Below are 24,746 nucleotides of genomic sequence, written 5' to 3'. Positions count from 1 at the left end.
AACATTGAAATTAATAAAATTTCGTTTCAAGATCGTAGAATCGTTTTCCATTGTATCAGAGTTTGTAAACTGCCACACACCCTAAGGCTCGGCCTCATTGCTCCGCCGGCCTCCGTTGCATTGACGTCCATCGACGGATCGACGCATGTTCTGCGTCGTCATGCATGTACGCAGAGATTATACCATTATTACCTAGACCAGATTATACCTAGACGGAGAGATTTTATGTAAATTATACATGTTTTTTTTACAATTTTCTGACCTATTCGTATGTATTAAACGTACTTTAGCTAGCTTTCCATTAGCGTGGTTTCTTTGCATAATAATCCTGTCTCTGGAAGCAGCTCATAATTAGTTCATGGCTTAATGAGAATTTGGATAAAACTTTGCATTTTCTTAAACGATATCGTGGAAAACACAGAGACCGCCCCGCGTGAATTTATATATGCTAAAACGGAACAGACATGATTTTCATACAAACTTTTACCGCCATTACAAACATTTAGTGGATGACTTTTTTGATTTCTCTCGTCTGTCTGTTCTGCTAATTCCGATTTTGATAAAATTTAGTATACGTGTGTAATTAAAGTGATTTTTGGTGTCCGGTGGGAGATACAAAGAGTTTAATAGTGAAATAGGATACTTCTAGCAGCGAGCGGAATCGCGGGCAAGACTATGATATAAATAGACAAAGACCTAAAAGCCTAGGATTGCTTCTCAACTTTTCAATTCTAACTTTTGAACTTCATCAAAGTATATAAATGACTATTTCTCGTAAACAAAAGGACAAATATACTAGTAATAAAAGTTGAAAACTCAATTAAGACTGAACCTTCCGTACAGACTTTGAATAAAGTGTCCTATTTTACATTGTAATGGTCCATATCGATGGATTTATTCGATTCGCCCTAAGAAAATGGAAACCATGAATCATGTTGCATTGTCTTAGATAACATTAGGTTCAATAACTGACGATAAATAACACCTATTGCTTTCCCGGTTCGAATATAGCTAGTTAGAATACCAATCTGTTTTGTATCTGGTAGTTGTCACCATCACTTGCTACCGGTGAAGGAAAACAACAACGAGAAACCTGCACTGTGGTAGACTTTTAAATTCGGTACTTTACCTATATGTAAAAGAATAATAAATATATTAGGACAAATCACACAGATTGAGCTAGCCCCAAAGTAAGTTCGACACTTGTGTTATGGGATACTAAATCAACGATACTATATTGTATAACAAATACATAAACATCCAAACCAATCAGAAAAAGATAATTTTCCATCATAACCCGACCGGGGATCGAACCCCGGATCTCTGGGTTCAGACACAAGCACTTGACCACTGCGTCACCGAGGTCGTCAAAAACTCAAAAAAACCTTCTAAACTATAATATATTTATATTCGGTTATATACATAAAGCCTCTGACAGACATACGGATTCAGACGCGTCAGAACTAAATGCTAAGAACTCTTTTACCGCACCGCTGCCCCCCGACAAGATGGCATTCATTTAAAAGTGAGATTTAAAGCGTGTTCGGTAGACATACTTTACATTGACAAGACGAGAGCGTACAACGAGCAGACCGCTAAGTAATTTGTTATTTCAATTTTTTTCAGTAAATTTTCACTTGTACCTGAAATTATAATCTGCGCAGAAAACGCAACGTAACGCAATTTGTCTAAACGTCGGCGGCGCACAGGTTACAGTCAGTGTTAAAATCAATTAGTGCAGCTCACTCTTAAACACATAAGACACACTCCAGAAGATTGGTCAGTCTTATTTCAATTTGGACCATTTTGAAAATTCAGTCTGTTTCCCAAAACGGTTAATTTTTCTTTCAATCTGTCTACACACCTCTGTTTGCAACGAAGGTTAAAAACAGGAAAATAAGGTACAAAATTAGGTCCGTCTAGCTTCCATCTGAAAAAAGACTCTGTCATTTATAACGGTCTTTGGTGCTCGCATGCGTCAAATTGCGCGGATAATCGCCGCAGAAGTTGCCGTGTGACAGCCGGGGGCCATCTTGACTTTCCTATTCTACTTTTGAAAATGTTGCAGAATTTTGTGATGAAGAAATGAATTTTTAGATTTTGTTGTTAGTTAAAATTATTATTGTTGTTTTTAGTTTATCCCAACTAGGTAATATTGTACAAATGCGAAAGTAAGTTTGTTTGTTACCTCTTCACGCTTTATCTGCTTACCCTATCTTCGTGAAATTTTGCATACATGTAGCTTGAATTATAGAGAAGGACATAGGGATATACTTTTCATCTCATTATACAAATAAAAAATTAAATCTGTCCTCTTTATAATTATTATTATGGAGAAACTATCAACTTAGTTAAACTCGTATCTCGAAACTGTAATCTAGAACACATTTAAATTCCTCAGTAAATCACAAAAAAAAACAATTTTTCGATTATTAGGTATTTTACACAACGTCCTGTGCATTTAAAAACTGTTCGCATACACATATATATACATATATACATCTATTTACTGATTGGCCGTGTTTAATTGAAACGGGCCACGAAGGTCGATACGAACGTGATTGATAGACAGACAGACCAATTTATATATGCATGTGTTGTGTGCAACCATTGTACTAATTAATGGACGTGACCATTATAGTTCAGGATCTAGATATTCTTGTTTCAAACTGTAATTGTATGAATCGCTTTGAATGTATGTTAGACAGTTAGACAGAAACTAATAACAGATTGAGTTAGTCCCAATGTTTGGGACTCGTTTTATGGTATACTAGCTTTTAGCCTGCGACTTCAGCTGCGTTTTCCCACGGGAACACTTATTTTTCAGGGATGACTGGTTGAGATGAAATGGAAAATTTCAAGAAGTGTAGACGGAACGCGAAGTGGTAACGAACAAACTTATTTTCACATTCATGCAGTAGCGCCCCGGGGCTTCGCTTCCATAGAAATATCGGGATAAAAAGTACTTTATGTGTTATTTCAGGTTATATTCTACCCGTGCACCAAATATCATAACAATCGGTCCAGTAGATTTTGCGTGAAAGAGTAACAAACATACATACACACATCTTTCACATTTATAATATTAGTAGGATATATGCCCAGAACTTTATCTAGATTGTCTTCTGTGTATATATGTCATTATGCTTGTTATGAATCTCGTTTAACGTTATTGGTATATAACACGATTTTTTTATAAATAAAATTATATTATTTTCCGAATATCATTCGCATAAATTCCACATATATACCGAATGTTAATAGCACACCTACACATACAGAATACACCTGCAAAATTTCGCTAAACTTGAGATTACACAATAGCAACAAACACGCAAATATACTCTATATAATATTAGTTTAATAAGTTTAGTTGACGTACAGTACGTGCAAGGTTAATGGGTTAATACATCAGAAACTAGAAAGCAGCTAAGTTCAGCCATTTATTTAATCGGTACATCATATAAGTACACATAGGAACATTCGGTATTTGCACGTACTGAAACTTTTGATGTGTTTATTTCCCAGACGGTCTATTAGTTAATAATGTGTTTCTCTCTCTCATCAGAGCGTATTCTTGCTTATTTTCGGAGCTATTAGAGACTAGACTAGCTTGCTGTCATACTTTTCACCTTCATATAAGTCTTCAGATTCTTTAATCAGTAGTCAATTCATTTTATTTGCCAGACCATTGGTTAGGCCCGCGTCAACTATTTTATCGCGATAACATAACGTTGTATAGGTAGCATGTGATTTCTGAGGTTTGTCATTGTAACGAAAAGCACATTGAAAACTTCAACTTCGCGTTCTAGACTTGACCGTTCGACCATAGCGACATCTGTCCGTAGTGTTGCAAACTAGTTTAGACAATAGCTCACATTATATATCTATACCCTCATACATATATATCTATATCCTCACTTGGATCTCATACGACGTGACTAGAACAGCCTTAACATCTGATAGACACTAACAACATTCCCAAAAAGGGTTCACACCATTCACGCAGCTGGGGCCCGATTCTCACGCAATCAAAGTTCATAATAGCATCAATTTTTACAACTTTTTTCGAAGGTTTTAAGCAAATCTACAATGAAAAAATCTATCGACCGATGCATTGAATTAAACTCTTTCAATTGTGATTTTTCGTATGACAAGAAACCGTGACGTAAACCTTCTAAAAAAATTGGAGAAAATTGTTGAAATGGACTTCGAGACTGCATGAGAATCGAGCCCCTGGTACCCCTTAGATAGCGGCCGAATGTTTTTTTTACACGAGCCAAGTCTTCTACTTGTCACAGCTTAGAATACTCCAAAATGAGAGAGACAGACTAATCATACATTCGATCTTTATAACCCTATCTTGTGTAGAAGTAGGTTAAAATAATGAAAAGTTTCATTAAGACGTAGCACGGCTAACTTCGCCAAGAATCTCGTTTGATCTGGACCGGTTGTAAAATTAAAAATACTGTGTAATTTTGTAACAGTATTGTGTTTATTTATGTTGTTGTCTTGGGAAATTTGCCCGCTGCAAAAAGAAGGAGTATTGAAATGGAACTGGCAATTCCAATGTAAGAATTGTAGATATTTGACAACCTCTGCGGTCTAATAGTCATCATGCCAGACTGCTACACTGGAGGTTCCAGGTTCGATCTCTGATCAGGAGCCCCCTGATCATCCATATACCATCATCTCTTAACGCGATCCACGTTACGACCTAAACTGAACTGCATCGCAAATTCGTAACATCGACTTAATTTTTTTGTATGAATGCGATTCATTTTAGGTTCCTAAATTGAACTGAGTTGCTTTGGAATTGTTCTTTAAAAGTTGATGGTAGGCCTGCAGGGACGTGATTCTCACGCGTCGTAGTTTCATTTCATACATTTTGCTCCAATTATTTTTTATTGTTACAAGCAAATTTATAAACGGAAAAAAGTTCGATCGATCGATGCGTTCGCTATTACTTTGACAGAGATTTTTTGTAATGCCGTACCCCGCCATACCCCGTAAAGGCTTCTACCATCCATCTCTTAATGCGATCCAGTTCAGGATCAAGCCCAAGTTAATTTTTAATACTAATGCGACTCATTTCAGCAAGCCTACCATCAACTTTTACGGAACGATTCAAATGCAATTCAGTTCAATTTAGGAACCTAAAATGAATCGTATTCATACAAAAAATTAACTTGATGGTACGAATTCGCGATGCAGATCAGTTTAGGTCCTGAACTGCATCGCAATATAAAATGATGGTAAGCCCCCAGGTACCTAAATTACGCTGAATTTGAAGCGTTCCGTAAAAGTTGATAGTAGACAGAAGAAAATGAAGGAAACTGATGAACTTTGAAGAATCGGGCTCCAGGCCAAGTTGAAATCTGATCTTTTTCAGATTGACCTGGATTTTTCGTGTTAATCTATAATATTTATGTTATAGAATATATAGTATCGTCTCGAACTTAGTACATGCCAACGCCTAATTTATTTCCATTTTTCTTTCGCGGATCTCCTGGAAGAAATTTCTATACAAATAAGTTGTACCTTTGTACATAGTTTCCAATTTTTTAGTTTTATATTCACATTGATACGTTGTGTACACGAATAATTAAATTAACCAAGATTGCGACTAAACGTTAGCTGAGTCGTGACAATGTAATGTAATATCTGTTCAAGATATCACACAATACTTACCGCTTCTGTGTAGATCTTGAGTACCTCATATAGGGATATATGTCATGTAAAGTGACCCTGAGAGGTCTATATCAAATCCGACAAGAGGTGACACGGGTCGGAATTATTGTATGGAGATGACTTTTAACCTTTCAAGAGTTAATGCCGGGGTCTTACCTCGTGTAGAGATAAAGAAAAAAATTATTTGCCAAAAATATGTATACAAATATACAAATTGATGTTTAAAGGAATTGAACCTACATGTATCCACTGCGAATAACAAAAAGCATGAAGTAATTTATATTAGCTCTAAATTCTAACTGAGGAAGAAATCATTTAAAGTGTAATAACATTTATCAGTTAAGTTTTTATATTGATTTGGCATTTTGTTGTAAATTTTTGATGCCATACATACTATACTATTACTGGTTTACTAGGCATAGAGTATTATGTCTATTCGGCGTGTGGTTCCCGCACTGGAATAGGACCAGTCCACATCCCCCGTGGTTCTAGTACAAGATGACAAGGAACTGATAAGTAAGAACAGCATTCCAAAGAGCGTTGGTGTCATCAGTTTGTTATCAGTCTGTTTATAAAATCAGGTTTTTTTTTGGTTCAGGCTTTGCGGCGTTACAGCCCTGGTATGGAAGCGGAAACACGAGAGGAAATATTGCAGGAGAAAACAAGAGAAAAACAGATTAAATATATTTAACATCGACTCATCCGAATTGAATCATTGCAATGAATAATTTTGACGACCTCGGTGGCGCAGTGGTAAAGTGCTTGCCTCTGAACCAAGAGGTCCCGGGTCCGATCCCTGCAGGCCTACCATCAACTTTTACAGAACGATTCCAATGCAACTCAGTTCAATTTAGGAACCTAAAATGAATCGCATTCATACTAAAAATTAAGTCGATGGTACGAATTTGCGATGCAGTTCAGTTTAGGTCGTAAAGTGGATCGCGTTAAGAGATAATGGTAAGCCCCCTGGTCGTGTCATGATGGAAAATGATCTTTTTCTGGTTGGCCCGGGTCTTGGATATTTATTTATATATGTATTTGTTATAAAATGTAGTATCGTTGAGTTTGTATCCCATAACACAAGTCTCGAACTTACTTTGGGGCTAGCTCAATCTGTGTGATTTTTCCTAAAACATATATTAATTTATTTAATGGCATCTAGCTTGCATATAATTCTCAATGAGAATAAACACGTTTTAGGTTACAAAAAATATATTTTGTCTCAGGAGAAATTTACAATTCCCACGAGGATATCTGAGGATGAAAAATCATAAGAGACGATACTTTTTTCTGTATTTGCGCATGAAATTTATCTGGGGTAAAAAACTCAGGACACATAATGTAGGCTTAAATGGGCCGCGAAAAATATTGTATCGAAAAAAATAAGTACTTTCCATCGGAAACCAAATACAAAATACGTATTTGTGTTCCTATCAGCGCTCCGGGGCTTCGTAGGCGCGGGAATTTTTGTATAAAAAGCATCCTATGTTCTATTACAGGTTATTCTATCTATGCACCAAATTTTATTGAAATCATTTCAGTAGTTTTTGCGTGGAAAACTGATAAACACATATACATCCTCACAAACTTTCGCACATAAGATTAACACACAACAAGATGGAATAAAACTCTTTTCTTTGTTAAAATTTGAAACAAATTTTAAAAAAATTGTATATTTTGTCACAAGCTTTCAGTGTCGTCAGAGCTTGTCACATTCAACGCGTGATAAAAAAACCATGTCAGTGTTGCAGGCCGTTTGAGAGTTCCCTCGTTGGCATCCGATCCTGTGTGCATCATCAGGTTTTACTTATCGTGTTGTGTATTGTTGTTGAAACTGAATCGACGTGGGAAAATTCAACTTTGTAGGACAAATGGACTTCCACTGGTGAGATTTAACTTACAATAATTGATTACATCATACATACAGACAGACAAACATCACATGGTCAACACGGTAAAGATGAAACTAAATAAAAGCTTGCAAATTTGTAAAGTGCAGCGGTTGAAACGCTCTAGGAAAGCTAGTCAGCTACGAACATGAGTTGCCCCGTCAAATTTGAAGTTGATTTTGACCGGCGCGCCGCTGACATTTCGACAAAATGGCATTCTATGCGTTTTTCGGCGCACGTCAAAATAGACGGTGCAACCCAGCCTAATCATGACGCATCAACATTTCTAAGGAAAAAAACTCTGATTTTTTTTATATAAAGAAATTATATACAAGGAAATTCGATATCGCACTCAAAAAGATGACTTCCAAGTGAAGAATTACGCAATTTTCGATTGTAAATCGAGATGGTGGAGTAATTTTGCTAAAACGCGACACAACGTTTGATGCCTTAACCCGTTCAATCCCCAGCGCCCAAAATACACCCCGATAGACGATATGCATCGTTTATAGTCCAAAAGACAGGGGACAAAGTGATATTTTTTATTTAATAACCCCCGACGCAAAAAGAGTCTGTAGAAAATAAGTTTAACATGTCTGTGTATCTGTCTGTGTCATCGTAGCTCCCAAACGGATGAACCGATTTTCGTTTAGTTTTTTTGTGTCATAGATAATTTTATCCCGAGTGTTCTTGGCCACGTTTCATGAAAATCGGATCAAGCCGTTCAAAAGTTGTAGCGAAATTAATATTGAAAGTCGGGAGTTATTTAATTTGTCTAACAAATAAGATAGTAATTAATGATGTATCTTTATTACAAAAATATTGTGACGTCATGTCGTCCGCGGCTACCAGAGCCCCCCGCCTCGCCGCACCTTCCGCTGGGCCCTTTATAAGCGTGGCCGCGCCGTGGTTGGAGTCTCTTTCATCTGGGACCCTGCAGCCTGCAAGTTAAGTGGCTGTTTTACTAAACGGCTGCTGACGAGACTGACGAGATCTCGTGCCTTGTAGTTACTCACGACCCCTATCTATCCTCTGTAAATTGTATGTACTAAATTCTCTCGTGTATTAAATATTGTCTTTTAAATTGTTTTTTATCTTGACTCCTATGTATAAACGTCTTCAACGTTATAATATGTCAAGGGCGGATTTAAAGACCTAGGCTTTTTCTACCAGTCAAATACCAATAAAAAGTGATACAAAGAGATGGATATTTCATGGAATATAGGTGGAAAGCTTCGGAGATAACTACCAACCACAGTATGTTTTTTTTTTTTGTTTTTGTCTGCGGACGCTTGCGAGAATTTCCCGCGCTAACAGTTTTTATATGTATGTATTTCTTCATACTCTTCACTTCACTGTATGCACGCTTTTTCAAGAAATAGTTTGAGTAAATAAAGTGTGAAACAAAAAGAACTTAATTTCGCTTCTATAATATTATTATAGCTAGGTTAAGATGACCGTCTGTCTGCGCCGACACACCGGAGCCAATGATAACTCAATAATTCCTTTTAAATTATTTGTATTCGTGAGTTTTTAACATACAGTGAAAAAAGTACGTAGGTAGGCGCGCCAAATTTTTAGAAGACAAAGTAAAAAAAATTACAGCCCTGACATTTGCGAAAATTAAAAAGTTAGCTGGTGACACTAAAGCAATACAGCCAAAGGCCTAAACACCGCCTATGGCTTTAAATGTCAAAAGTTCGAATCGTACTCGTGCCACATGAGATTGTATACCAATCTGACTCATGTACTAATAGTAGTTTTCATTGGAACCTGCACACTGCTTGATTATTAACCACTCCATTAATAGTGCCAAGAAAGTAGTTGTATGTGTTTAATTCTACGTAATGAGCCACGGCCCTCAGAAGGAATAACACTATGAAGAATGTGAATTATAGTTAGGATAAATTTTATATGTATATCTCCGCTCCAATCTCTTGGACTACGCAAGTCGAGTCGGTAACAATCAAATTTCCCAAGGCGAGATAAAACGACTCCTTTAGAAAAAGGCGCGAATATTCAGTTCTGCGACTTTTATTACCGACTGCCTCTTTTGGTTTCACGTAAAAATCGGCTATTCGTTTGGAAATTACTCTCCCACTGTATTATCTGTACGGTCGATAAAAAAAAATAGCGGCATCATAAATTTAACGCGCGAAAAAAATTTATCTTGTAAAGCGTTACAAAGATAAACTAGAATTTACATAGAATTCTGTTTTTCTAATGAATAGTAGCTAATTTACGGCCTATGTTTTTTTTTTTGATCCTAGGTGAAATTTGAATATTATATGGCACTACGCCCCGGAGCTCCGTTCCCATGGGAATTTCGGGATTAAAAGTACCCTATGTTATTCCAGGTTATATTCTACGCGCGGGCGAAGCTGAGGTTAACAGCTGATTCTATATAAAACCTTTATAAAGTAGTACTTATTTATATATTTAGGGTATGTGGGAATTATAATAAAAACATACGAGTTACTAGTCTGTTGGTTTATTAGCGACTGCTTAAAATACTCCTTATGCGCGGACGCAACCACGCTAGTCTCCTATCACATTTCACACGGTACACCTGCATACCTATGTATATATGTCCCTACATTTATATATATATATATATATATATATATATAGTCAACAAGATTCGGTGATGGCTTCCCAATTAACACAAATTTGGCACTCGAAAATTGTCACGAAATGTACACACGCCATTTTGTTAAGTTACCTCCAAGGATCTTTATGACGAAGCATTAGAGGCGAATTTGTAATGAAGTTTGGTGTGTTTGATTTTACATTTACTTTTATAATAATCGTCCATCGAAAGTGTTATGACAATACACTGATTTCTAAAATAAATATTTGTTTGACATCAGACCTTCAAGTTAGATTGTCTGGTTAATACAAACCACATCGTTATTGATTTAATTATTTACATGCTACCACAAATATTACATCAAAGATATTATATTGTATAAATAAGTACTAGATTTTTTGCTCACTAATTGCGCCCCGGGACTTCGCTCCCGTGTGAATTTCGGGATAAAAAGTACCCTATGTGTTATTCCAGGTTATATTCTACCCGTGTACCAAGTTTCATAATAATCGGTCCAGTAGATTTTGCTTGAAAGAGTAACACACATACTACTTAATTACATTAGTGGGATTTGTATGATAGGATAAGTATTTTCAAAAAGGAATTTAGCAAATATAAAATTACGAAACCAAAAGAACAGCTGATTTGCTTATCAAATCATCTTATTTAAAATGTTATTGCTTTATTTTATTAGTTTATCAAATGTTCTTATTCTGTAAGAATATAATTTTTATCTAATTTTAATAATTCATCAAACATCACTATAAACTAGGTACTTACTATATCTAAAGCACCTTACTATATCTAAAGCACCTCATATAATACATTCTAATTATTCATTGAATAGGATTAAAAAAATACTGGTGTTCTACATATGAAATGGTTCCGCATTTCGTTGCGATTCGAAGTCACCATATTTAAATAGGTCCGCTGTACCTACGACGTAGGTACTTACCTCCAAACACGTGGTTTTGAGAAACATTTAAACACTCGTCGAATTTTGCACGTGGAAAATTGTACGAGTATTTGATCTTTCTCCCACTTCTACCCAGGTTTCTTTCAGTGCTGTTTATCAAATTGCGCCAAAACTCGAAACGCGCATATTTACATTGCGCAAATAACACGATAATACGTTTAACAGCATATTACTGTCACAGATTGACGCGACGCGACGGGAACGCGTGCACATACATTTTGACAATTATTGTCAAGTTGAAATGTCAAATAAATAAGAAATTTGTGTGTTCACGTAATATTATCATGTTAGGTTTTGATGCGTAATAAGGAAAATAAGAAAAGAAAATGTACGAATATTGCGCTACTTTTTTGACTTATGAGAGTGAACGGTGAATTGACATAAATAAATCAATTAATTTAAATAATACATCTCTTGTTACTGTAAATTATTGACATTTCGACATGTAATAATGTCCATAGGCTGCGGTGACCACTTTCCAGGTGGGCCACATGCCTGTTTGCTCAGTAGTATTAAAAATCATATTTTGCAACGAATGGTCAAGGAACTTCAATAGTTACAAAATTTAGATTGGATAAAAACGTTCAAGTCCGGTTGTCACTGACAATTTTTTTTTTTCAGTAAACTGTAAACCAAGATGTTATTTTCCTGATTTTGACACTTGAAGACTGACATTTAAACGACGACACTCAGTCTTGCTTAATTCCCGTCTCGATTTATTCGCAATGCGAGCACACACAATACAAGTGTGGGATTGTTCCCACAGGACGCTTGCTTGTTAAACGGAGTTAGGGTTGTGACTTTTTATCGATGGTATTTTTTTATCGATGATTATCGAATTTGTGACATGTGGTCTCGCCCCCAATAGTCCACTAGTGTGTATGCGATTATTACACTAGTGTATAGACGCGGTAGGTAGTCGTAAAAGTCATGTAAGATCCCTTTAGCCGTCTAGATAAAAAATAACCACTCCATATTCTCTCGTAGATGTCATACGGTACAACCAAGGGCCACATAGACATGGCAGCCGATAAGCAAAAATAACATTACTAAAGAGGGTTGACGTCGAATCTTTACGGCTGGTGGTCGATCGTAAAAAAACAACACACTTCTCAAAATTTTAATTTTTAATGTTAATTTTTTACACTGATCCCAGGTTTCGCAACCTCACAATACCAGAGAGGTTATTATTTCCTATAACGAACGATATTTTAATACCATGACACATTATCGCCATAAATAACTTGGTAAGTAGGAAAAATACTAATTACATAGTCCTACTATGTTTTGTTATTGACTAACTAAAGTTCATAATTATAAGTATTTGATTATCGTGTTTCATAATATAAATTTATTTATTCATTTTATTTTATAGACAGGCAACGGCCTTTTCTAGAAATATCAAAATTTTCCTCGATACTCCTACATAATATACTATACGTGTCCATCACTAAAGGAAAAAAGATCAAAATGGCGCGTGGCGTGACAATTTTCCCGCTTTGGTGAAAAACAAATAATCTTAACAAAGCGGCATTTATTTACTCGATTAATAAAATACCAATAGAGCTCCGTTAAACGAGGAAGTTAATTAAAACAAAATAATAAACAAGAAAACAATAATGCCTTATTTTAATTCTTTGTTATATTGAAAAGAAAAAGGTCTGTGTATTTTGAGGTTACTTTTACGATGCTAAAAGAAATTTGCTGGGAAGATGTTATTAATATCGAAAATTATAGTAATTAAGTATGTACTATTACGATTGTTATGCTATTCTTACTTGAGTTTGTATACCGATATGACTCATGTACCTGTACTAATTTTCATAGACCACCAGTTGCTTCTGATGAAGGAAAACATCGTGAGGAAACCTGTACACACTGGTTGACAGTTTAGTTCACTAATTGTGTATGCGACTATTTGTAACTAGAAGATGGTAAGTAGGTATTGACTTGCATAAAATCTAACACCATTGTTGGCAATAACACATTCGATAAGATATAAGAATAAAGGCAGTTTCTTTGGTCATATAATAACAATACATGCATTAAAATCATTAAACAAAAATAAAATTCACATTAATTTATCGCATATATCATTAATTTTTACATGAACCAAGTAAAAGGAATTATTATAAAAGGACCATCAAATTAAGCGACATAAATATGTACCTAGCTAATAATACCTATATTTGTTATATATACTTTATAGATACTTCGTGTTCGTAGCTCATCATAATAACGAGTCTGCAATCTATTTATAGATCTAATACGTAAGGTAAGTTCATTAGGACTAAATGACTTTTTCTTTTGCAATTAACAATTGGTGACAAAATTCTTTTATACACTCTTTTCAGAAAAATCTCTATTTTATTAGCGGCCCGTCCCGACTCCGCTCGGGTAAAACCATAATAAATTATATATGTAAACCTTCCTCTGGAATTACACTATCTATTGTGAAAACCGCATGAAAATCCGTGCAGTAGTTTTTGAGTTTTTCGCGAAAAGACAAGACGTGACAGAGTACTTTGTTTTTACGCCAGACACGAAAAGAGGGATGTTATAAGTTTGACCGTTAAATGTGTCTGTCTGTGTACGTGGCACCGTAGCTCAACAACGGGTGAACCGATTTGGATGCGGTTTTTTTTATTTGATAGCTAATTTTAATGCGGTGGTTCTTAGATATGTTTGATTAAAATCGTTTCAGCCGTTCAAAAGTTGTAGGGAAATGAATATAAAAAGTTTTTTTTTTAATTTGTTTAACAAATAAACTTATATAATGTAAGGATGTCAAAATAGATACACAACTAAGTAATATTTTTAACATTTAAAATAAATAAGTTGGGACTTTTTGAAAATTTTCACGCATACCGTTGCTTTGCGTCGTGCAGCATTCAATCGCTCACCTATCACAGGCTACACACTAACGTCAAACTTAGACATGTGCCGACGCGAATGCATGAACATTGCGTAATTTGTATGAGAGTTTTTATTTACCGCAATGAAAAACCAGCAATGTATACCGAATCCGCCAAAGTTCGATATATTATATCGCGATAGTATATAGCATTATAGATAGTGTAACCCTGTCGGTGCAACGACCTTTAAAAACTTTCTCGAGAAATGTTTTTAGATGTTTTCTTAGTAACAAACTGTAAATTAATATAATTTCGCAGAAATAGCAATTAACAAACTTGTTCTGTTTAAAGAGCTCGATATCTCGTTAATGTTTGGATCTGAATAATAATTGTTTCTTTTTGTTTTTCTATGGCAGAGTTTCTCAGAGCGTTTAGGCCGCTGCGCCCGCGCTGTCATTACGACCCGTCAATTTTCTTGAAGGAACATGTATTTAGTAAATACTTCGTCGGAGTACCTACTAATTCCATGGGAAGGAATCATTTTCGAAATCAATCTATACTATTATTATAAAGAGGTAAGCGTTTGTGAGTTTGTATGTTTGATCAAAAATAAAAATCAAATCATTTATTCAGAAATTAGGCCTTCACATGCACTTTTTCACGTCATATTCTAAATTATATGATATTTACCAAAGTTACATACTACTAGCATTTCGGAACGACCGCTGCTGAGAAGAAATGCCGAAACTCATTCAAACAGTGTTGGTCCCTATTATGCCAGAAAGGCTTACGATTTTTTAAATATAATTTTATGTATAATTTTTTATCTTTTGAGGCTACCTTCGAGACTACCTACTAGAAAGGTACCTTATCCAAGATTGCTATAGGCTACATTTTATCTCAAAATTCCCACGGGAGCGAACAAGTCACGGGCAACATCTAGTCATTCATAAAATCACGGAAATAACAATATTCATGTTCTTATATCTGCATGCATGTTCTTATTATGTGCATAAAATATACATAACCCAACCACAGTACAGATTAATGATTTTAAAGTAAAATAGCATAACTAAATTATTGTCTTTGTAAAAATTTGAAAAATTGTAATGACAGCGCGGCCGCAGTCGCAACGCTCTGAAAAGCACCGGTCTGATTAATTGTTTAGTTTACTAGTGTGTTTACGACTACCTGTCATTAAATGGCGATTAGTAGTCGCAAAAGTCATGTCAGATGCCTTTAGGCGAGTTGGATAAATTTTGCTGCCAGTGTTAGCAACGATACACTCGAAATAGAAGAACTTAAACTCCGTGACGTGACCGTACCACATAGGCGGGATTTCTCCGAAAATTGTTAGTGAAATCATGGACAATAACTACATGTGAAGTTATGCACTTCACGTGGACCTTATGTGGCGGTAATAGTGGCGAATTTGCGAAGAATTTCTGCCAGCTGATCTGCTTTGGACGGTACGTATCAATCTCGTTATGACGTTATCTTAGAGATAGTAAATAAAAAATGACGTAAGTACATAGGATAAACAATGTGATATACTACTGTTTATATAATATAATTATATACTGTACTCGAGAACGATTTTTCATAAATAAAAATAGTTTTCTGATGAATAAAAACATTGCAAATAGCAGTTTCCAAGAAACATTATGTCATTATGTTAGCAAGTCAAATACTTAACGAAAGCTTCGTACTGCTAACCTAAATTCTGTAAGTTGTAGTTAGTCCAATTAGCTAACCTCGTATTAATTTTAAAAATACTTACATTTTCCCGAGTGAAGAAAACCGATTATCATAGCGCAGGTGAAGAAACGGACGCAACAAACTTCACCGCAGCCTTTTCTACACACAAGTCAATTGACAAATGTTGGTCTTGCCACCTGAATTTACGTCATTCTTCTAATATTATAAATGCGAAAGTTTGTAAGGACGTAATGTGTGTATGTGTTTCTCTTTTACGTAAAATGTACTGGACTGATTGTTATGAAATTTGGTACACGGGTAGAATATTTATCCCAAAATTTCCAAGGGAGCGAAGCTGTTTTTGGATTCTGATTTTTTTATTTGTCAAACATAAGAAATGATGACTGGAAAAGAAAAATAGATTCATGAAAATTTTGTTTCTTATGTGTTTATTTTTTCTTTATGTAATTAATTTATAACAAACATATGAAGCCCTTATCTAATAAGAGAATTGTTTGTTTAGCCCCTTGGCGCTGCAATCGAGGTGACGAATATACAAGTATTTTCACGATTAGAGTCGCACTTATGTAATAAAATAGGATAACCCGTTGTATCGTCACAGCAAGTCGGGACTCGCTAGTTAGTACATATAACAGTTTGATTCATTGTTCATGACTGTCCATAACCTTGGCCCAATGTCTCACATCGTTTCACAATAAATGAAACAGTGAGAACTTGAAGATGATAACTGTCACAAATTGACGCCCTTCATAGGGACATATTTTTTTGTCACGTGAAATTAAGTCATCGTAGTTATGGTGTAATTATGTAATTATCACAATAATTTTGGTATGAACAGTTTCTTATGATGTATGCTAGATTTCGTTCTACCCGTGTACCAAATTTCGTCGATATCTGATCAGTCGTTATTACGTGAAAGAGAAAAAAACAATCTCTATATTCAATTTCAATTACTTCGCTTGACTTTTGCGTATTTTTCCAGAGACAAAACAAAATGTGTTTTATAATATTTTTAACTAAAGTAACATGAGCTACACTAAGGAGTCTTATTTTTTGACGAAAAATCTATCATTTTCGTACATTTTTCAAGCATATTTTCCGTTGCAAGCGTTTTTTTACCATCAAATAAAGTGATCATCATCATATCGAGTGTGTTAGGTAACATACAAAATGTAAAACATGTAGGTTTAATTAATTTTAACATCAATTTGTATATTTGTACTAATGTTTTCGGCAAATATTTTTTTTTCCTTTATTTCTATTACTAACACTGTTGTCAGTTTGTATTCAAATCGCCTAAAGGCATCTTGACATACATGACTTTAACAAGCCTAGAAGTTAATCGGATCTTCAAACACAGCAGTCAATTTGGCCTAAGATTGTATTGCCTGGAAGGCCCTAATCTAAAGCGCCACAGCTACTAATGGTCACAACCCTCAGCCATTAGAATAAGACTGTGATAATGACGACCTCCGTGGCCTAGTGGTCATCACGCCGGACTGCTACACTGGAGGTCCCGGGTTCGAATCCCGGTCGGGTCAACATGAAAAAAGATCTTTTTCAGATTGACCCGGGTCTTGGATGTTTATCTATATAGATAAACCTATATATGTATATGTTATAGAATATCGTTGAGTTAGTATGCCGTGACACAAGTTTCGAACTTTGTGGCTAGCCTAATCTGTGTGGTTTGTCCCTATATATTTATTACGTATTATATTATTATTATTATGTTAAAATGATACCATGCGAAGACAGGCCATATGGTTAGTAAATACTATTTCAAAATTAAAAAACTTTAAATATCTGTTGCAAAACAAAGTATAATATTGAACTAACGCTACTTTTAGTTAAGAACTTTTCTTATTTCAAAAATCAACAAACCAACTTGCACGTTAAACCTACTGTGTTGTGAATAATGTACATCCATATGTAGAGATGACGTGTGGTCCCGCTCTGGAATAGGACCACTCCAAATCCTCCCGTGTATGTCGTACGAGGCGACTAAGGGACACATGCCTTATAACATTTACATTGCTATTGTTGCATAGCTGATAGGTAACAATAGTATTCCCAAAGAGGGTTGACGTCAGACAGGCAGCAGGTTAAAAACATAGTCTAATCTTCAAAATTTAATGGTTGAATTTTTACGCGAACGGGCGAGCGAAAATGGTAAAATTGAGTTTGTAAATTTGTATGGAACTTTGTAATTTTTGAAGATGATACCTATATAAGATATGCGGGCATAGCCGCGGGAAATACTATAAGTATACAATAAATGTCCAAGAAGGAAAATATTGTTTCTATCCTGATTACAAAATAAATATTGCTAATAAACGTTCGCGACCGTCCCTCCGGAACCGATCCCTGCAGGCCTACCATCAACTTTAACAGAACGATTCCAATGCAACTCAGTTCAATTTAGGCACCCAAAATGAATCGCATTCATACTAAAAATCAAGTCGATGGTACGAATTTGCGATGCAGCTCAGTTTAGGTCGTAAAGTGGATCGCGTTAAGAGATGATGGTAAGCCCCCCGAGAAGATAAATAATTTGATATGAATATGTGTCATCAATACTAGAATTATTTTACTATTACCAACATACATACATGTTATCACGCTTGTTTCCATTATATATTACTGTTAAAGTCTGTTATGAAAGTACAACTATTATGGCTTAAAAAGTCGTTATCCGCGTGTGTGTTTTAAAGTTTTCTTCTTCAACGATTTTTATGCAGGGGGCTTACCATCATCTCTTAACGCGATCCACTTTACGACTTAAACTGAACTGCATCGCAAATTCGTACCATCGACTTAATTTTTGGGAGCGAAGCCCCGAAGCGCAGTTAGCAATATTATCAATGCAAAAGCCTGTCTGAACTAATGATATTACCAGAAAAAGGGTGAGCCCTGTTAGCTCACTACAGTTAAGAGCATAAGGGTCTTATTTTTGAAAGAAATAAAAACGCTCTTTTGTGAGAGAGAAAGGTAGATTACTTCTCTCTTTCTATCTCTCATGAGAGATATCGTATCTCAAATTCTTTCTTAAACCGTTAAACATGGTAGGTTAAATAAATAAAATAAAAATAAAAATAAAATAAATGAAACTATCAACTATCGATGTTAAAACTAGAGATTTTTTTTACAACATCAGCATTTTAACCGAAAAAAGATTTTGGATTACTAACTGAAAATTTCATGAAATTCGTTTCATTAAATGTATGTAACAAAACGAATTTATAAAATGATGTTACATCCCATTAAATAAATATACAACAAAAAGGGACAAAGTGACAGTGAAAATATTTCAGCCCATCAATTTATTAAATATCTCAAGGCGATTCTCTTGCCTGTTACACGGATAAATTAGATATCCTGCAGGACTTTTTGATTTCAGGTTTATAATAATCGTATATTTTTTAAGAGCGTCTAGATATTTAATTTGCAATGTTGTAGGTATTCTATTATGCCGATTACACACTGTTGCAAAATGAGTAGGAAATGGGTAAGTATGTTATGAATAATGGGGGTATTTATGGGACTAATAGAAGCTAAGACTTTTTTTTGTCTGTCTGTCTGTATGTTTGTTCGTGCATCACGTAAAAACTACTGGATAGAATTTATATTTATACACCGAACGGATCTAGCGCTGTATCAGCGCGGTCTAACTTTAAATCTGGCATAAGTTTCATCGCGATACGTGGCTTATAACCCGAGATATTTACAATAATAAGTTATGAACGTATGCACGAAATAAACGCGGACGAAGCCGCGGGCAAAAACTAGTTCTGACTAAAGCGATAAATATAAATTAATATATACCTACCATAACTTGTAGACCATATACAGTCACGTGATACAAGATTTGGATCAACGCCAAACCGAACAAACATAAATAGTTTAGAATTTGTGGGCTGGATCATAGACAATATATACAGATAGATAACACACCCTATTAGTTTATTTTTATCCATAAATCTTACTTCTACTTTAAGTTATTGCTAACAATTGTGACAGATTATTCTATTCAATTTATTTGTACTAAAATTATAAATGCTAAAGTGTGTTTGTTTGTCCTGCTTTCACGTCACTATGGAGGGTAATATAGGGTAAGAGAGATAGACAGGGCACTTTTTGCCGCGAGCAAAGTCGTGGGCAACATCTAGTTCTACATAAAATTGTAAATTGTACTATTTTACAACATATATATGCTCAAAATTGTTTACAAAATGTTTGTTACTGAAAAAATCTTCAAATATTCTAGTTCTTACAAACTAAACAAATTAACTTTCGATTAGCCGAAAGGCATCTGGTATGATGACTTTTAGGAACACCGTGAATCTGTAACTTAGTGGCACATGCACACTAGTGAACTTAGCCGTTCAGACAACAGAGGCAGTTTTTGATGGCCACCGTTGTCGATTCAGTCAATTGTGACTGTTGTGTAATGGAAAACTATAATGCTTTCTAATAAAATTATATATCTAGTGTGTATTTATATTCTGTTCATTTTTGTTTATTGTTCACTAAGAAATTGATGGTGTTAAAGCGGTGGTGGTGTAATGGTTAAGACGCCCGCCTGTGGATCGAAAGGTCCCAGGTTCAAATCCTACTCGTGCCACATGAGTTTGTATACAAATCTGACAATCGTAATTTTCATCGACCACCACTTCACACCGTGAAGGAAAACATCGTGAGGAAACCTGCACACCGGTTGATTATTATTAACTTGTGTGTGAAATGGAGAAGGTAATGGCAAACGACTCCATTAATAATGTCAAGAAAGTCGTGTGTGTTTAATTCCACGTAATGACCACGACCCTCAACCATGAGGAATACGACTATAAAGAAGAAAGAAATTTATAAAAATGTGATGTTGTGGATGGTATGTGGGTGAATGCGCTTTAACAGTCAACCAATCTGCTTTAAGATATTCTCCTTTACTACTTTAATTGACCGAGCGAGCGAAGCGAGCAAGTTCTACAAATCAACTTGGGGTAAAAATATTTTTGTTTTGTATGTTTGTAACGCGACTTTCGAACCTTTGGTCTGATTTTGATGAAATTAAAAAGGTATGTAGGATCTGTCAATAGAATTTTCAAGTTCGTGAGGCAAAATATTCACAATTTTGTAATAAACACATCGAAAATTTATTGTGTTCGCGAGGTCCAAGTTCGCGGCAAACAACTAGTATTTGTGGTGGTATATTAAATAGACTATTCATTAGTCGAATTGATATACAATCTCATGTTTGACGATGCAACTAGCATCATTATTGTCGTCTAATTCTACTGTTGTCTATAGTTGTGGTTGGTTAGGCCTTTTCGGGTCAAGTTATTTTGGACTCGATACAGCGTCTATATCACTTGTGATTAACTTAAACTATTTGGTTTTGGTTAAAGACCGAGATACAGAGAAGTAACAAGATAAACTCACGGAATCAATAAAATAAAACGGATTTCTATACATGTTTTAAATAGAGAATTTGTTTTACCTTTTCATAAGTATTTTTATTCTCATCTGAGCGTTTTCCGTTTGAATTATGTAGAACCGTTGTAACGTAATGTACTTGTTTCTATTGTAAACTGTAATATGTATGTGTGTAAAAAAGCTACAACATCAATAAATATATGAGAGTACTAGCTGCGCCCCGGGGCTTCGCTCCCGTAGGAATTTCGGGATAAAAAGTATCCTATGTGTTATTCCAGGTTATATTCTACCCGTGTACCAAGTTTCATAACAATCCGTCCAGTAGTTTTTGCGTGAAAGAGTAACACACATACATCATCACAAACTTTCGCATTTATAATATTAGTCCTAGTTTGGTTGTTAACTCTTAACGCTATATTTTGCATACATATGGAAAGGACATAGGTTACCTTTCTTCCCGGAAATCAAACTGTTCCTGTGGGAACATTACGCGGGCGAAGCCGCGGGCAAAGGCTAGTAGGATATATTGGACTAGCTCTTGCTCGCAGCATTGCCCGTGTGAATTTCCCGCACGGGAACAGTTAGGTACCCTATGTCCTTCTCCGTACTTCAAACTATGTTTAAGCAAAATATTAAGAAGATTGATTGTGTAGATAAAGCGTGAAGAGGTAACAAACAAACTTAACTTTCGCATTCTAATATTAGTTAGGATTACGATGTTTGACAATAGGAAACCCAATGTATAAACGAAAAAATAAATATGAAATAAAATCTTGTAAAAGAAAATGCATTGGTTTCAAGACGGATCCAAATGTACTTGTATGAGATTAGAAAATGTATTATTCAAGTAGGCAGGTGTAGCCGGAAATTGCGAGAATCATACGTTGCCTTTTGCATAATGGCCGAGGGTTGTATTGGGAGCCGGAGTGGGTTTATGCCCCGGGTAAAAATGTTTGCGTCCAGTCTAAACCCAGGCGTAAACCCATCTATGGTTGAGAAAATTATGGAAATCTTAAAAATACAACAGATGATGGGCGGTTGATGCCCCAAGTCTAATAAAATACATTATCCATGTTTCAAATACAAATAATTGTATGGGGGCGTGTATGAGAAAGGGAACAAGTGACGTCACAAATCGACAAATCGAAAATTTTTCGATTATTCTTTTTTAAAGAAAGACAAGCAACAAATTGATTTTATTAATATTTCGTACACAGGCAACGACAACTGGAAACTAGCCTATTGAAATTGTTTTATTGTAAAAAAAAAAGATTATTTTAATTTCACTTTGTCAGAGGAAAAATCTACTCGCGGAAAAGGATTTAAAAAATGACCAAAATATTACCAACCGTAATTTCAGAAATCATATCGTATACGATTACTATAAATAAACTTTTAATATTTTCTGAAAGAATTGTCCCATTTCACATCACTAAAAGGCATTTGGTTTTTTATCAAAAGCGAAAACGGTAAAATAGTGACTATTTTTAAGTGGTTACTCTGTCGATGTATATATTAACATTATTTTTATAAAAACATTTAAAAAGAAAGCAGAAAATATTAAAGAGGATTTGTGAAATGTTTTATTTCTATGTTTTTTTACATATTGAAGTGCAGTGCTTTTATGTACGATTTTTCGTTATTCGATTTTTTTTTCACATTAATAAAAAAACAATCTAATTTGCGATTCTACACATCTTAACTCTATGTAATAGCCAAGCAACACGAGACAGTACAGTAGCGTTATGTAGCGGAATCGAACATAGAGTTGTTTTACAGAAACGACATTAAACTAAAAAAAAAAAGGATTTTTTTTGTATTTATTACGTTTAGACAAAAGTCGTAGAACAAAAGTTGTTAGTCTCTATGTACCTTGTGCGCCTTTGGAAGGTTATGCGTTAGATACCAATAATGCTGATTTTCTTCTTTTTTATTTTTTCAAAAATTCGAACAGATTTTTTTTAAATTACAAAATACAAAACCGTTCAATACACACGGCACTTCGTGTACTATAAGATTTTTTAAGCAATCGTCGTTTTTCTTTTTGTAAGTATATCAGTTCATAATAGTTTTCCAATTAAAATTATGTAATGATCCTAGTGCGAGTGATTAGTATTAGTACGTTAGTTGGGTAAAGTATAACACGACTACTTCATCAAAACTGTCAAGAAACTTACTAGTTAATGTCTGCGCTGGCGTCTAAATTATGTTGCGATAAATATAACAAATATGTTATAAATAGCGATTATTTTAATTTAAAACAAAAATGGCGACATGAAAATCGTTAAACATTATATATTTACCGATACGGCTTCACTCGGGTAAAAACATAATAAATTATACCCCTACACCTTCCTCAGGAATTACTCTATCTATTGGTGAAAACCGCATGGAAATCCGTGCAGTAGTTTTTGAGTTTATCGCGAAAATACAGACAGACAGACGCGGTAGAGGATTTTGTTTTATAATATGTTAAGATAAGGATGATTGAGTTGAGGATGACCTGTGGTCAATTAAGTGACAATTATCAATTTTCTCCATTACTTATCTGCATTAATTAATATAACCACATGTGGGTATCAAGTTACCTATTAACATACTAACAGCCCATCGTCCGTCCTGGAGCTTCGTTAATTTGTAGATAATTATAATTAAAATGTAGTTTAATGTTCATTTAATTTATTTAGATTAGAAATATATTTTTAGTTACATAGTTATTTTAATCACTAATAAACAATATCTATATGTTGTATTGTGTGTATAAGTTAACAAATAAAACACGATCACGGGATAAAAACTGTAGATTTAGAAAAAAAAAATTTACTTACCTGATGTAAACATATGATTCCTTTCGAATGACTGGAATACAAGCTGAAACAAAATAAAAATATCTGACAAATGGAATTTAAAAAATAAACTAAAAAAAAAAAGTTATTTAAGAAAAGCTTTTATTGAAATGCTCCAAAAAGAAGAAAATAAAAATTTCCTTTAAAATTTTAACTATGAACTTATAACCTCATTATACACAATTTATATGACCATAAAATCTTGTCGCGAGATTTACTTGTGTAAATAAAGTAGTACCAATTTAATTGAGTAAAATACTTATAGTTAGGTATTTACGCAAACCTCGCGACAAGTTTTTATGGTCGTATAAATTGTATATAATGAGGTTATTCATAGTTATATATAGTTCATAGTTAAAATTTTAAAGGAAATTTTTATTTTCTTCTTTTCGGAGCATTTCAATGAAAGCTTTTCTTAAATAACTTTTTTTTTTCTTTTAGTTTATTTTTAGTTATAGCTGACTAGGTGTCTCAATCTATGTAAATATAATGACGTCACATTATTTTTCGAGTTACTCTCAACTAGCCCTTTCATTTGATACCCATATTGTAAAAGTGCATAAAAAAAACTATTCTGCCATCCTGGATGTTCCGCCATGTTGGATTTAAAATGACGTCACGTTATTTTCCGAGTATCTCTCAACAAGCCCTTTAATTTGATACCCAAATTGTAGAAATGCGTTAAAAATAACTATTCCGCCATTTTGGATGGTCAAATTTGACGGTGCAACCCGCCCTAACTATTTT

General features: G+C 34.6%; 1 protein-coding gene across 6 annotated transcripts in view; it reads right to left on the bottom strand.

Annotated features, from left to right (window-relative positions):
• SPR (Sex peptide receptor) overlaps window positions 1-24,746 on the bottom strand; it is a 168,145-nt gene that overhangs the window by 126,444 nt on the left and 16,955 nt on the right. For 4 of the 6 annotated variants that reach the window (XM_064436852.1, XM_053764904.2, XM_053764903.2 and 1 more), the window contains exon 2: window positions 23,982-24,024. The exons of 1 other annotated variant lie outside the window; for it this stretch is intronic. The gene's annotated coding sequence lies outside the window, so the exon portion shown is untranslated. Of the gene's footprint in view, window positions 1-15,781; window positions 15,805-23,981; window positions 24,025-24,746 lie in introns of those variants that run through there. One more of the 6 variants, XM_053764906.2, reaches the window with a different exon arrangement.

This window comes from Plodia interpunctella, chromosome 26 (assembly GCF_027563975.2).
Source record: "Plodia interpunctella isolate USDA-ARS_2022_Savannah chromosome 26, ilPloInte3.2, whole genome shotgun sequence".
Lineage (NCBI taxonomy): Eukaryota > Metazoa > Arthropoda > Insecta > Lepidoptera > Pyralidae > Plodia > Plodia interpunctella.
The sequence above is the reverse complement of the archived record's forward strand: the minus strand, read 5'-3'. Positions and strand labels throughout refer to the sequence as shown.